The sequence below is a fragment of the Anomaloglossus baeobatrachus genome, chromosome 5 (assembly GCF_048569485.1).
Source record: "Anomaloglossus baeobatrachus isolate aAnoBae1 chromosome 5, aAnoBae1.hap1, whole genome shotgun sequence".
NCBI classification, from domain to species: domain Eukaryota; kingdom Metazoa; phylum Chordata; class Amphibia; order Anura; family Aromobatidae; genus Anomaloglossus; species Anomaloglossus baeobatrachus.
In genome coordinates, this window is record NC_134357.1 from 210,294,694 (window position 1) to 210,310,020 (window position 15,327).

A 15,327-nucleotide genomic window follows, 5' to 3' on the forward strand; every position below is an offset into this window, starting at 1 on the left:
TCCCCACTTCACCCACCAGAGTCCCGGGGCCTACCCCTGCCCGTGGAGGGCAATGTCACCTAGATGCCCCACTCCATCACCCCGGGTACTCCCAACGGCTGCGGCAGTACTCCCAATTACCGCACACCACGGGTGGCGTCACAAACTATACCAAATCCCCTGTAAATTCTCCCTTTCCATTTGAATGTGACCCCTAAGCCCCCGGGTCCGGAGACCCTCGAGCCACGAACAATCACCACCCCCGGATCCGAGCGGTTCGATCCGATGCTGGGGTGGCACACATTCTGTTACTTAGTGTTTGGGCATGCCTGACTGCACGTCTAACTGTAATCAGCAGCCCAGGCAGTGAATATGAGGCTTGGGAGCAACGTACAGCCATGCCGAAGTCTTGGTAAGTCCACCGTGAGCCTTCTATTCATCTATCTTTTCTAACACTATTTTTAATCTGCTCTACCTAGACTTATATGGGGTGGACTTTGGACCAGATCCGGATTTCTTTTTAAAAGAGAGCAGGGTCCTGCCAGTCCCGTTTTTTGTGAGTTCGCCCAGCTCTAGTAATTATACAAATATAATAACAGATATATAGCCAATCACAGAAAAACAGGAAACTGATTGAAATAACATCATAAAAAAATGTATCAACATAGGTTATAATTCCCTTGGATTGGACCATCTATCTGAAAAAACTCCAACCAAATCATAAACAACTGTGTCTGGAAAACACACATGGAGTATCATTTTCAATTATCATTTAACTTTTATTGGTAGAAAAAGACAAACAATTATATTCTTAAAAAGATTTTCAAATCATCAATCAATAGGTATTGTACAGAGGACTTCTAAAACTAGTGACCGAACAAAAAAGGAGTCCTAGTAATTCTTAGGCTGGGTTCACACATAGCGACAGCGACAACGACATCGCTGTTATGTCACCATTTTCTGTGACGTAACTGTGGCGCCCTGGACAAGCCAGGACATCACAGGTACTACACCAACACACCCCACACCCCGGTCAGGCACACCTAAGTTAAACAAAAATCCTTGTTGCCTCCCTCCAGGGGCTGATGTTCACACCAGGGCGTGGGCCAGGCGGTTGGTCCCGCCCACCGAGGAGTTCACAGTCCTGGAGGCGGGAAAAGCAGGCAGATAGAGTTTTGAAGTGAAAGTGAGAGGAGTGAAGTGGCAAGTGAGCAACTGTCTGACGGCGTCCGGGTGTGTGGCCCGGACGGTACAGCAAGGTTGGCAGACGGTGGTGACCGTCTGCAGGAGAGGCCTATTGGAGCTAGCCGTAAGGACCGTGGACGGGCGGTGGCCCGGCGGTACCGGACCGGTACGCAAAGAGAAGCCAGCACCAACCGGCAGGGCTTACGGACCCCGACAAGGCTAGGAGTCGCCGTGCAATTTGTCAAATCCGTTAGCGAAGGGAACCTCCTGGGTTTCCCAGCAGCCAAGTCCCGATAGAAGGCAACAGTCCAACCGTTAGAGGGAAACACAGTCACCGCCAAGGCTAAAGTTCCCAGGGCCAGAGCCTGCGGGCAAAAGGGGCTCCTTCAGCACATATCCAAGCTGGGGAGCGGGTTACCGGTGGGAACCCATTGGAGCCGTACACACTACACAGGTGCAGGGAAAGGCAGTCACCATCAACCTGCCGGGAGAAAAAACACCGCAGCCGTCTGTGGGACCTGTCCATCCAGCCGTTTGTTTTACCGGAGACTCTGTGTTCATCATTGGCTGAGTGAGTACCACTGTGCCATGCGGCACAGCGCTGCCCCCGCAACCCTGCACCTCACCAGGCCCCGTAACCCGCCTGCCATCCATCCCTACCCCCTCACCGGGCCCCGGGACAACCAACCCCCTACCCACGGAGGGGAGAACTAACATCCAGGCTGCTCCCTATCATCGCTCCCGGGATCCCCGTCCAGAGCAGCGGTGGTGTCACCAATCTCACCAAAACCGTGGGTGGCGTCACGGACATTATCAAATCCCCACAATCAATTCCCCCTTTTCACTCACGGGCGAGGAACGCCGCTCGAGTCCCTGGGATCCGGCCCACCGCTCGAACCACCGCCGAGCAGCAGCAGCCGGACCCGACCAGTGGGAGAGAGCAGCGTCCCCTCCTCCGCCCGCGACATAACAGCGACCTTGTAAGTCGCTGTTATGATCGCTGCTTAGCTGTCAAACACAGCGACGCAGCAGCGATCATAACGTCGCTATATGTGCAGAGAGCAGGGAGCCGCGCACACTGTTTAGCGCTGGCTCCCTGCTCTCCTAGCTACAGTACACATCGGGTTAATTACCCGATGTGTACTGCAGCTACATGTGCAGAGAGCAGGGAGCCGCACACACTGCTTAGCGCTGGCTCCCTGCACTCCTAGCTACAGTACACATCGGGTTAATTAACCCGATGAGTACTGCAGCTACATGTGCAGGGAGCCGACAATGGCAGCGTGAGAGCGGCGGAGGCTGGTAACGAAGGTAAATATCGGGTAACCACCTTGGTTACCCGATGTTTACCGTGGTTACAGCTTACCGCAGCTGCCAGATGCCGGCTCTTGCTCCCTGCTCGCTTCATTTCGTCGCTCTCTTGCTGTCACACACAGCGATCTGTGCATCACAGCGGGAGAGCAACAATAAAAAAACGAACCAGGGCTGTGTGTAACGAGCAGCGATCTCACAGCAGGGGCCAGATCGCTACTCAGTGTCACACACAGCGAGATCGCTAAAGAGGTCACTGCTGCGTCACAAAAACCGTGACTCAGCAGCGATCCCTTAGTTGCATTGTGACAAACATGTCAATATATAGTGTGATATAGTCTCAATTAATTTGCACACAATGCAACACTCCTATAATGAGTTTATCCACAAGTGGTGAGACAAAGTAGAGGTACCGTCACACATAACGAGATCGCTAGCGAGATCGCAGCTGAGTCACGACTTCTGTTAGCGATCTGATTATGTGTGACACCTACCAGCGATCAGGCCCCTGCTATGAGATCTCTAGTGGTTGCAGAATGGTCCAGGCCATTTTCTTCAAAGGCGATGTCCTGCTGGGCAGGACACATCGCTGTGTTTGACACTGTGTGACCGGGTCACAGTGACTGCTGAGATCATTATACAGGTCGCTACTGCGACCTCTATTGCTCCTGCATCGCTGGTAAGATCTGACTGTGTGACATCTCACCTGCGACCTCCCAGCGACTTACCTGCGATCCCTATCAGGTCGCATCGTTTTCAGGATCGCTGGTAAGTCGTTGTGTGTGACTGGGCCTTAGGAGACCTAAATTATCAAAGGCACAATCGCTCATTAATCCAAAATAGAACTACTGCTCACCCATGAATAAACATGGAATTCTCAATGGTCACATGTTACTGGGAAATAAAGCTGCCGCACCCGGACGTGCGTGTCGCGTTTGCTTCCTCAGCGTAATAGGGGTGAGGGTAGCATAAAAAAAGAACATAAATAATCCTAAATGGAACCTGGCATTAGGATTTACTTTCATAAATTATTAGATGTGATATAGGCCTCACAGTCATGTCTCCAATCACCCTATTACCATATCTAAATGCCACAGCAGGAAGTGCAAAAATGCATTTTAATCTGCGGGCACATCACATATATGTGTATATATATATATATATATATATATATAACACAAATGGGCAATGAGTCCAGCTTTAGCTTGCGAAGTATCCGGGTCCCAGTTCACCCGACAACCAAAGCCATGCACGGAAACACGTACAGGAGTGCGTCCAACAATAGGGGGGATTATAGAGAAAATCCAGCAAAGACTTAGTAGACACAGGTGCTGTAATTGGAGTTGAGCGCGGTTCGTGGTTCGTGCTTCTCCAGTTCACGGTTCGAGTGATTTTGGGGGCTGTTCTGGATCAAACTAGAACTCGAGCTTTTTGCTAGAGCTCGATAGTTCTAGTTATGTTCGAGAACGGTTCTAGCAGCAAAAAGCCAAGCTAATTACTAGCTGGCTGTCCGCTGTAATAGTGTAAGTCACTCTGTGACTCACACTATTATGAAATTTCAGCGTACAGTTGCGGGAACAGCGCGTTCAGATCACTGCTGCTGGGATAATGGCGATCGCCATTTTTTTTTTCTGTTCTTCCTTCCCTCCTTAAGCGCGCGTGTAGTGGGGCGGGCCAGCATGTCAGCCAATCCCAGACACACACACAGCTAAGTGGACTTTTAGCCAGAGAAGCAACGGCATGTGTAATAGGATGTCCATGTCACATGTCCCTGCATTATAAATACGGGCATCTGCCCATCTGGACGCCATTATCTGCCTTGTGCGTCTGGGTGTCAGTCACCGCAGGTGCAGCTCCTGTCTCCGATACTGCTGAGTACGCTCTACACACAGCGCTATACAGAATAGGGATAGAAGTTTCTTTCAGCCCTTGTAAGGGCTAATTACAGCAGGCTCAGAGCCATAGCTGACAGTCAGGTCCGTGGAAAGAGTTTTTAACAGCTACAGATAAGAGCGTCTGTATAGCTAATGTCAGGGAGTTCCTTGCTGCATTTTCCCATTAGGAGGGATAGAAAGTGAGGCTTCCTTTCCTCTACACTGACCCACAATCCAGCCACTGTACCCTCCTGCCCTTTGCACACTCAAGCTCATTGTTACTATGCCATTATACTAGCAAACACTGAGGAAACTTAGTGGCATCCTAAAAGTGGCTGTTGGACTTCATTAGTGTCCCACTAGTGCAAATCTATTTGCAGCACCTCTGCATTGCCCACTCAAGCTCATTGTTACAAAGCCATTATAACACCAAACACTGAGGAAACTTAGTGGCATCCAAAAAGTGGCTGTTGTACTCCATTTGTGCCCCACAGGTGCCAAGTTATTTACAGCACCTCTGCATTACACCCTCCTGCTCTGTTTTTAAAAGCTATAAAAATAGCAAAAAAAGCTGCAACTTAGTGGCATACAAAAAGTGGCTGTTGTACTCCATTTGTGCCCCACAGGAGCCAAGCTATTTACAGCACCTCTGCATTACACCCTCCTGCTCTGTTTTTAAAAGCTATAATAATAGCAAAAAAAGCTGCAACTTAGTGCCATAAAAAGAGTGGCTGTTGTACTCCATTTGTGCCCCACAGGAGCCACGCTATTTACAGCACCTCTGCATAACACCCTCCTGCTCTGTTTTTAAAAGCTGTAATAATAGCAAAAAAAGCTGCAACTTAGTGCCATACAAAAAGTGGCTGTTGTACTCCATTTGTGCCCCACAGGAGCCAAGCTATTTACAGCACCTCTGCATTACACCCTCCTGCTCTGTTTTTAAAAGCTATAATAATAGCAAAAAAGCTGCAACTTAGTGGCATACAAAAAGTGTCTGTTGTACTCCATTTGTGCCCCTCAGGTGCAAAGTTATTTACAGCACCTCTGCATTACACCCTCCTGCTCTGTTTTGAAAAGCTATAATAATAGCAAAAAAAGCTGCAACTTAGTGCCATACAAAAAGTGGCTGTTGTACTCCAGTTGTGCCCCACAGGTGCCAAGCTATTTTCAGTACCTCTGCATTACACCCTCATGCTCTGTTTTTAAAAGCTATAAAAATAGCAAAAAATGCTGCAACTTAGTGGCATACAAAAAGTGGCTGTTGTACTCCATTTGTGCCCCACAGATGCCAAGCTATTTACAGCACCTCTGCATTACACCCTCCTGCTCTGTTTTTAAAAGCTATAATAATAATAGCAAAAAATGCTGGAAATTAGTGTCATACAAAAAGTGGCTGTTGTATTCCATTTGTGCCCCACAGGAGCCAAGCTATTTACAGCACCTCTGCATTACACCCTCCTGCTCTGTTTTTAAAAGCTATAATAATAGCAAAAAATGCTGCAACTTAGTGGCATACAAAAAGTGGCTGTTGTACTCCATTTGTGCCCCACAGGAGCCAAGCTATTAACAGCACCTCTGCATTACACCCTCCTGTTCTGTTTTTAAAAGCTATAATAGCAAAAAATGCTGCAACCTAGTGGCATACAAAAAGTGTCTGTTGTATTCCAATTATGCCCCACAGGTGCCAAGCTATTTACAGCACCTCTGCATTACACCCTCCTGCTCTGTTTTTAAAAGCAATAATAATAGCAAAAAATGCTGCAACTTAGTGGCATACAAAAAGTGGCTGTTGTACTCCATTTGTGCCCAACAGGTGCCAAGCTATTTACAGCACCTCTGCATTACACCCTCCTGTTCTGTTTTTAAAAGCTATATTAATAGCAAAAAAAGCTGCAACTTAGTGGCATACAAAAAGTGGCTGTTGTACTCCATTTGTGCCCCACAGGTGCCAAGCTATTTACAGCACCTCTGCATTACACCCTCCTGCTCTGTTTTTAAACGCTATAATAGCAAAAACAGCTGCAACTTAGTGCCATACAAAAAGTGGCTGTTGTACTCCATTTGTGCCCCACAGGTACCAAGCTATTTACAGCACCTCTGCATTACACCCTTCTGCTCTGTTTTTAAAAGTTATAATAATAGCAATAAAACTGCAACTTAGTGGCATACAAAAAGTGGCTGTTGTATTCCAATTGTGCCCCACAGGTGCCAAGCTATTTACAGCACCTCTGCATTACACCCTCCTGCTCTGTTTTTAAAAGCTACAATAATAGCAAAAAATGCTGCAACTTAGTGGCATAGAGAAAGTGGCTGTTGCACTCCCTTTGTGCCCCACAGGTGCCAAGCTATTTACAGCACCTCTGCATTACACCCTCCTGTTCTGTTTTTAAAAGCTATAATAATAGCAAAAAAAGCTGCAACTTAGTGGCATACAAAAAGTGGCTGTTGTACTCCATTTGTGCCCCACAGGTGCCAAGCTATTTACAGCACCTCTGCATTACACCCTCCTGCTCTGTTTTTAAACGCTATAATAAAAGCAAAAAAAGCTGCAACTTAGTGGCATACAAAAAGTGTCTGTTGTACTCCATTTGTGCCCCACAGGTGCCAAGCTATTTACAGCACCTCTGCATTACACCCTCCTGCTCTGTTTTTAAAAGCTATAATAATAATAGCAAAAAAAGCTGCAACTTAGTGGCATACAAAAAGTGGCTGTTGTACTCCATTTGTGCACCTCAGGTGCAAAGCTATTTACAGCACCTCTGCATTACACCCTCCTGCTCTGTTTTGAAAAGCTATAATAATAGCAAAAAATGCTGCCACTTAGTGGCATACAAAAAGTGGCTGTTGTATTCCAATTGTGCCCCACAGGTGCCAAGCTATTTACAGCACCTCTGCATTACACCCTCCTGCTCTGTTTTTAAAAGCTATAATAATAGCAAAAAATGCTGCAACTTAGTGGCATACAAAAAGTGGCTGTTGTACTCCATTTGTGCCCCACAGGAGCCAAGCTATTAACAGCACCTCTGCATTACACCCTCCTTCTCTGTTTTTAAAAGCTATAATAATAGCAAAAAAAGATGCAACTTAGTGGCATACAAAAAGTGGCTTTTGTACTCCATTTGTGCCCCTCAGGTGCAAAGCTATTTACAACACCTCTGCATTACACCCTCCTGCTCTGTTTTTAAAAGCTATAATAGCAAAAAATGCTGCAACCTAGTGGCATACAAAAAGTGTCTGTTGTATTCCAATTATGCCCCACAGGTGCCAAGCTATTTACAGCACCTCTGCATTACACCCTCCTTCTCTGTTTTTAAAAGCTATAATAATAGCAAAAAAAGCTGCAACTTAGTGCCATACAAAAAGTGGCTGTTGTACTCCATTTGTGCCCCACAGGAGCCAAGCTATTTAAAGGACCTCTGCATTACACCCTCCAGCTCTGTTTTTAAAAGCTATAATAATAGCAAAAAAAGCTGCAACTTAGTGGCATACAAAAAGTGGCTGTTGTACTCCATTTGTGCCCCACAGGAGCCAAGCTATTTACAGCACCTCTGCATTACACCCTCCTGCTCTGTTTTTAAAAGCTATAATAATAGCAAAACAAGCTGCAACTTAGTGGCATACAAAAAGTGGCTGTTGTACTCCATTTGTGCCCCTCAGGTGCAAAGCTATTTACAGCACCTCTGCATTACACCCTCCTGCTCAGTTTTGAAAAGCTATAATAATAACAAAAAAAGCTGCAACTTAGTGGCACCCAAAAAGTGGCTGTTGTACTCCATTTGTGCCCCACAGGTGCCAAGCTATTTACAGCACCTCTGCATTACACCCTCCTGCTCTGTTTTTAAAAGCTACAATAGCAAAAAATGCTGCAACTTAGTGGCATACAAAAAGTGGCTGTTGTATTCCAATTGTGCCCCACAGGTGCCAAGCTATTTACAGCACCTCTGCATTACACCCTCCTGCTCTGTTTTTAAAAGCTACAATAATAGCAAAAAATGCTGCAACTTAGTGGCATACAAAAAGTGGCTGTTGCACTCCATTTGTGCCCCACAGGTGCCAAGCTATTTACAGCACCTCTGCATTACACCCTCCTGTTCTGTTTTTAAAAGCTATAATAATAGCAAAAAAAGCTGCAACTTAGTGGCATAAAAAAAGTGGCTGTTGTACTCCATTTGTGCCCCACAGGTGCCAAGCTATTTACAGCACCTCTGCATTACACCCTCCTGCTCTGTTTTTAAACGCTATAATAAAAGCAAAAAAAAGATGCAACTTGGTGGCATACAAAAAGTGTCTGTTGTACTCCATTTGTGCCCCACAGGTGCCAAGCTATTTACAGCACCTCTGCATTACACCCTCCTGCTCTGTTTTTAAAAGCTATAATAATATTAGCAAAAAAAGCTGCAACTTAGTGGCATACAAAAAGTGGCTGTTGTACTCCATTTGTGCCCCTCAGGTGCAAAGCTACTTACAGCACCTCTGCATTACACCCTCCTGCTCTGTTTTGAAAAGCTATAATAATAGCAAAAAATGCTGCAACTTAGTGGCATACAAAAAGTGGCTGTTGTACTCCATTTGTGCCCCACAGGTGCCAAGCTATTTACAGCACCTTTGCATTACATCCTCCTGCTCTGTTTTTAAAAGCTATAATAGCAAAAAATGCTGCAACTTAGTGGCATACAAAAAGTGGCTGTTGTACTCCATTTGTGCCCCACAGGTGCCAAGCTATTTACAGCACCTCTGCATTACACCCTCCTGCTCTGTTTTTAAACGCTATATTAATAGCAAAAAAGCTGCAACTTAGTGGCATACAAAAAGTGTCTGTTGTACTCCATTTGTGCCCCACAGGTGCCAAGCTATTTACAGCACCTCTGCATTACACCCTCCTGCTCTGTTTTTAAAAGCTATAATAGCAAAAAATGCTGCAACTTAGTGGCATACAAAAAGTGTCTGTTGTATTCCAATTGTGCCCCACAGGTGCCAAGCTATTTACAGCACCTCTGCATTACACCCTCCTGCTCTGTTTTTAAAAGCAATAATAATAGCAAAAAATGCTGCAACTTAGTGGCATACAAAAAGTAGCTGTTGTACTCCATTTGTGCCCCACAGGTGCCAAGCTATTTACAGCACCTCTGCATTACACCCTCCTGCTCTGTTTTTAAACGCTATATTAATAGCAAAAAAGCTGCAACTTAGTGGCATACAAAAAGTGTCTGTTGTACTCCATTTGTGCCCCACAGGTGCCAAGCTATTTACAGCACCTCTGCATTACACCCTCCTGCTCTGTTTTTAAAAGCTATAACAATAATAGCAAAAAAAGCTGCAACTTAGTGGCATACAAAAAGTGGCTGTTGTACTCCATTTGTGCCCCACAAGAGCCAAGCTATTTAGAGCACCTCTGCATTACACCCTCCTGCTCTGTTTTTAAAAGCTATAATAATAGCAAAAAAAGCTGCAACTTAGTGGCATACAAAAAGTGGCTTTTGTACTCCATTTGTGCCCCTCAGGTGCAAAGCTATTTACAGCACCTCTGCATTACACCCTCCTGCTCTGTTTTGAAAATCTATATTAATAGCAAAAAATGCTGCAACTTAGTGGCATACAAAAAGTGGCTGTTGTACTCCATTTGTGCCCCACAGGTGCCAAGCTATTTACAGCACCTTTGCATTACAACCTCCCGCTCTGTTTTTAAAAGCTATAAAAGCAAAAAAAGCTGCAACTTAGTGGCATACAAAAAGTGTCTGTTGTATTCCAATTGTGCCCCACAGGTGCCAAGCTATTTACAGCACCTCTGCATTACACCCTCCTGCTCTGTTTTTAAAAGCTACAATAATAGCAAAAAAAGCTGCAACTTAGTGGCATACAAAAAGTGGCTGTTGTACTCCATTTGTGCCCCACAGGTGCCAAGCTATTTACAGCACCTCTGCATTACACCCTCCTGCTCTGTTTTTAAACGCTATAATAAAAGCAAAAAAAAGATGCAACTTGGTGGCATACAAAAAGTGTCTGTTGTACTCCATTTGTGCCCCACAGGTGCCAAGCTATTTACAGCACCTCTGCATTACACCCTCCTGCTCTGTTTTTAAAAGCTATAATAATATTAGCAAAAAAAGCTGCAACTTAGTGGCATACAAAAAGTGTCTGTTGTACTCCATTTGTGCCCCTCAGGTGCAAAGCTACTTACAGCACCTCTGCATTACACCCTCCTGCTCTGTTTTGAAAAGCTATAATAATAGCAAAAAATGCTGCAACTTAGTGGCATACAAAAAGTGGCTGTTGTACTCCATTTGTGCCCCACAGGTGCCAAGCTATTTACAGCACCTTTGCATTACATCCTCCTGCTCTGTTTTTAAAAGCTATAATAGCAAAAAATGCTGCAACTTAGTGGCATACAAAAAGTGGCTGTTGTACTCCATTTGTGCCCCACAGCTGCCAAGCTATTTACAGCACCTTTGCATTACACCCTCCTGCTCTGTTTTTAAAAGCTATAATAGCAAAAAATGCTGCAACTTAGTGGCATACAAAAAGTGGCTGTTGTATTCCAATTGTGCCCCACAGGTGCCAAGCTATTTACAGCACCTCTGCATTACACCCTCCTGCTCTGTTTTTAAAAGCAATAATAATAGCAAAAAATGCTGCAACTTAATGGCATACAAAAAGTAGCTGTTGTACTCCATTTGTGCCCCACAGGTGCCAAGCTATTTACAGCACCTCTGCATTACACCCTCCTGCTCTGTTTTTAAACGCTATAATAATAGCAAAAAAAGCTGCAACTTAGTGGCATACAAAAAGTGTCTGTTGTACTCCATTTGTGCCCCACAGGTGCCAAGCTATTTACAGCACCTCTGCATTACACCCTCCTGCTCTGTTTTTAAAAGCTATAACAATAATAGCAAAAAAAGCTGCAACTTAGTGTCATACAAAAAGTGGCTGTTGTACTCCATTTGTGCCCCACAAGAGCCAAGCTATTTACAGCACCTCTGCATTACACCCTCCTGCTCTGTTTTTAAAAGCTATAATAATAGCAAAAAAAGCTGCAACTTAGTGGCATACAAAAAGTGGCTTTTGTACTCCATTTGTGCCCCTCAGGTGCAAAGCTATTTACAGCGCCTCTGCATTACACCCTCCTGCTCTGTTTTGAAAAGCTATAATAATAGCAAAAAATGCTGCAACTTAGTGGCATACAAAAAGTGGCTGTTGTACTCCATTTGTGCCCCACAGGTGCCAAGCTATTTACAGCACCTTTGCATTACAACCTCCCGCTCTGTTTTTAAAAGCTATAAAAGCAAAAAAAGCTGCAACTTAGTGGCATACAAAAAGTGTCTGTTGTATTCCAATTGTGCCCCACAGGTGCCAAGCTATTTACAGCACCTCTGCATTACACCCTCCTGCTCTGTTTTTAAAAGCTATAATAATAGCAAAAAAAACTACAACTTAGTGCCAAACAAAAAGTGGCTGTTGTACTCCATTTGTGCCCCACAGGTGCCAAGCTATTTACAGCACCTCTGCATTACACCCTTCTGCTCTGTTTTTAAAAGCTATAATAATAGCAAAAAAAGCTGCAACTTAGTGGCATACAAAAAGTGGCTGTTGTACTCCATTTGTGCCCCACAGGTGCCAAGCTATTTACAGCACCTCTGCATTACACCCTCCTGCTCTGTTTTTAAAAGCTACAATAGCAAAAAATGCTGCAACTTAGTGGCATACAAAAAGTGGCTGTTGTATTCCAATTGTGCCCCACAGGTGCCAAGCTATTTACAGCACCTCTGCATTACACCCTCCTGCTCTGTTTTTAAAAGCTACAATAATAGCAAAAAATGCTGCAACTTAGTGGCATACAAAAAGTGGCTGTTGCACTCCATTTGTGCCCCACAGGTGCCAAGCTATTTACAGCACCTCTGCATTAAACCCGTCTGCTCTGTTTTTAAAAGTTATAATAATAGCAATAAAACTGCAACTTAGTGGCATACAAAAAGTGGCTGTTGTACTCCTCTTGTGCCCCACTGGTGCAAAGATATTTACAGCACCTCTGCATTGCACACTCAAGCTCATTGTTACTAAGCCATTATATTAGCAAAAAATGCTGCAACTTAGTGGCATACAAAAAGTGGCTGTTGTACTCCATTTGTGCCCCACAGGTGCCAAGCTATTTACAGCACCTTTGCATTACAACCTCCCGCTCTGTTTTTAAAAGCTATAAAAGCAAAAAAAGCTGCAACTTAGTGGCATACAAAAAGTGTCTGTTGTATTCCAATTGTGCCCCACAGGTGCCAAGCTATTTACAGCACCTCTGCATTACACCCTCCTGCTCTGTTTTTAAAAGCTATAATAGCAAAAAAAACTACAACTTAGTGCCAAACAAAAAGTGGCTGTTGTACTCCATTTGTGCCCCACAGGTGCCAAGCTATTTACAGCACCTCTGCATTACACCCTTCTGCTCTGTTTTTAAAAGCTATAATAATAGCAAAAAAAGCTGCAACTTAGTGGCATACAAAAAGTGGCTGTTGTACTCCATTTTTGCCCCACAGGTGCCAAGCTATTTACAGCACCTCTGCATTACACCCTCCTGCTCAGTTTTGAAAAGCTATAATAATAACAAAAAAAGCTGCAACTTAGTGGCATCCAAAAAGTGGCTGTTGTACTCCATTTGTGCCCCACAGGTGCCAAGCTATTTACAGCACCTCTGCATTACACCCTCCTGCTCTGTTTTTAAAAGCTACAATAGCAAAAAATGCTGCAACTTAGTGGCATACAAAAAGTGGCTGTTGTATTCCAATTGTGCCCCACAGGTGCCAAGCTATTTACAGCACCTCTGCATTACACCCTCCTGCTCTGTTTTTAAAAGTTACAATAATAGCAAAAAATGCTGCAACTTAGTGGCATACAAAAAGTGGCTGTTGCACTCCATTTGTGCCCCACAGGTGCCAAGCTATTTACAGCACCTCTGCATTACACCCGTCTGCTCTGTTTTTAAAAGTTATAATAATAGCAAAAAAAGCTGCAACTTAGTGGCATACAAAAAGAGCCTGTTGTACTCCATTTGTGCCCCACAGGTGCCAAGCTATTTACAGCACCTCTGCATTACACCCTCCTGCTCTGTTTTTAAACACTATAATAAAAGCAAAAAAAAGATGTAACTTGGTGGCATACAAAAAGTGGCTGTTGTACTCCATTTGTGCCCCACAGGTGCCAAGCTATTTACAGCACCTCTGCATTACACCCTCCTGCTCTGTTTTTAAAAGCTATAATAATATTAGCAAAAAAAGCTGCAACTTAGTGGCATACAAAAAGTGGCTGTTGTACTCCATTTGTGCCCCTCAGGTGCAAAGCTACTTACAGCACCTCTGCATTACACCCTCCTGCTCTGTTTTGAAAAGCTATAATAATAGCAAAAAATGCTGCAACTTAGTGGCATACAAAAAGTGGCTGTTGTACTCCAATTGTGCCCCACAGGTGCCAAGCTATTTACAGCACCTCTGCATTACACCCTCCTGCTCTGTTTTTAAAAGCAATAATAATAGCAAAAAATGCTGCAACTTAGTGACATACAAAAAGTAGCTGTTGTACTCCATTTGTGCCCCACAGGTGCCAAGCTATTTACAGCACCTCTGCATTACACCCTCCTGCTCTGTTTTTAAAAGCTATAACAATAATAGCAAAAAAAGCTGCAACTTAGTGGCATACAAAAAGTGGCTGTTGTACTCCATTTGTGCCCCACAAGAGCCAAGCTATTTACAGCACCTCTGCATTACACCCTCCTGCTCTGTTTTTAAAAGCTATAATAATAGCAAAAAAAGCTGCAACTTAGTGGCATACAAAAAGTGGCTTTTGTACTCCATTTGTGCCCCTCAGGTGCCAAGCTATTTACAGCACCTTTGCATTACAACCTCCCGCTCTGTTTTGAAAAGCTATAAAAGCAAAAAAAGCTGCAACTTAGTGGCATACAAAAAGTGTCTGTTGTATTCCAATTGTGCCCCACAGGTGCCAAGCTATTTACAGCACCTCTGCATTACACCCTCCTGCTCCGTTTTTAAAAGGTATAATAATAGCAAAAAAAACTACAACTTAGTGCCATACAAAAAGTGGCTGTTGTACTCCATTTGTGCCCCACAGGTGCCAAGCTATTTACAGCACCTCTGCATTACACCCTCCTGCTCTGTTTTTAAAAGCTACAATAATAGCAAAAAATGCTGCAACTTAGTGGCATACAAAAAGTGGCTGTTGCACTCCATTTGTGCCCCACAGGTGCCAAGCTATTTACAGCACCTCTGCATTACACCCTCCTGTTCTGTTTTTAAAAGCTATAATAATAGCAAAAAAAGCTGCAACTTAGTGGCATACAAAAAGTGGCTGTTGTACTCCATTTGTGCCCCACTGGTGCCAAGCTATTTACAGCACCTCTGCATTACACCCTCCTGCTCTGTTTTTAAACGCTATAATAAAAGCAAAAAAAAGATGCAACTTGGTGGCATACAAAAAGTGTCTGTTGTACTCCATTTGTGCCCCACAGGTGCCAAGCTATTTACAGCACCTCTGCATTACACCCTCCTGCTCTGTTTTTAAAAGCTATAATAATATTAGCAAAAAAAGCTGCAACTTAGTGGCATACAAAAAGTGGCTGTTGTACTCCATTTGTGCCCCTCAGGTGCAAAGCTACTTACAGCACCTCTGCATTACACCCTCCTGCTCTGTTTTGAAAAGCTATAATAATAGCAAAAAATGCTGCAACTTAGTGGCATACAAAAAGTGGCTGTTGTACTCCATTTGTGCCCCACAGGTGCCAAGCTATTTACAGCACCTTTGCATTACACCCTCCTGCTCTGTTTTTAAAAGCTATAATAGCAAAAAATGCTGCAACTTAGTGGCATACAAAAAGTGTCTGTTGTATTCCAATTGTGCCCCACAGGTGCCAAGCTATTTACAGCACCTCTGCATTACACCCTCCTGCTCTGTTTTTAAAAGCAATAATAATAGCAAAAAATGC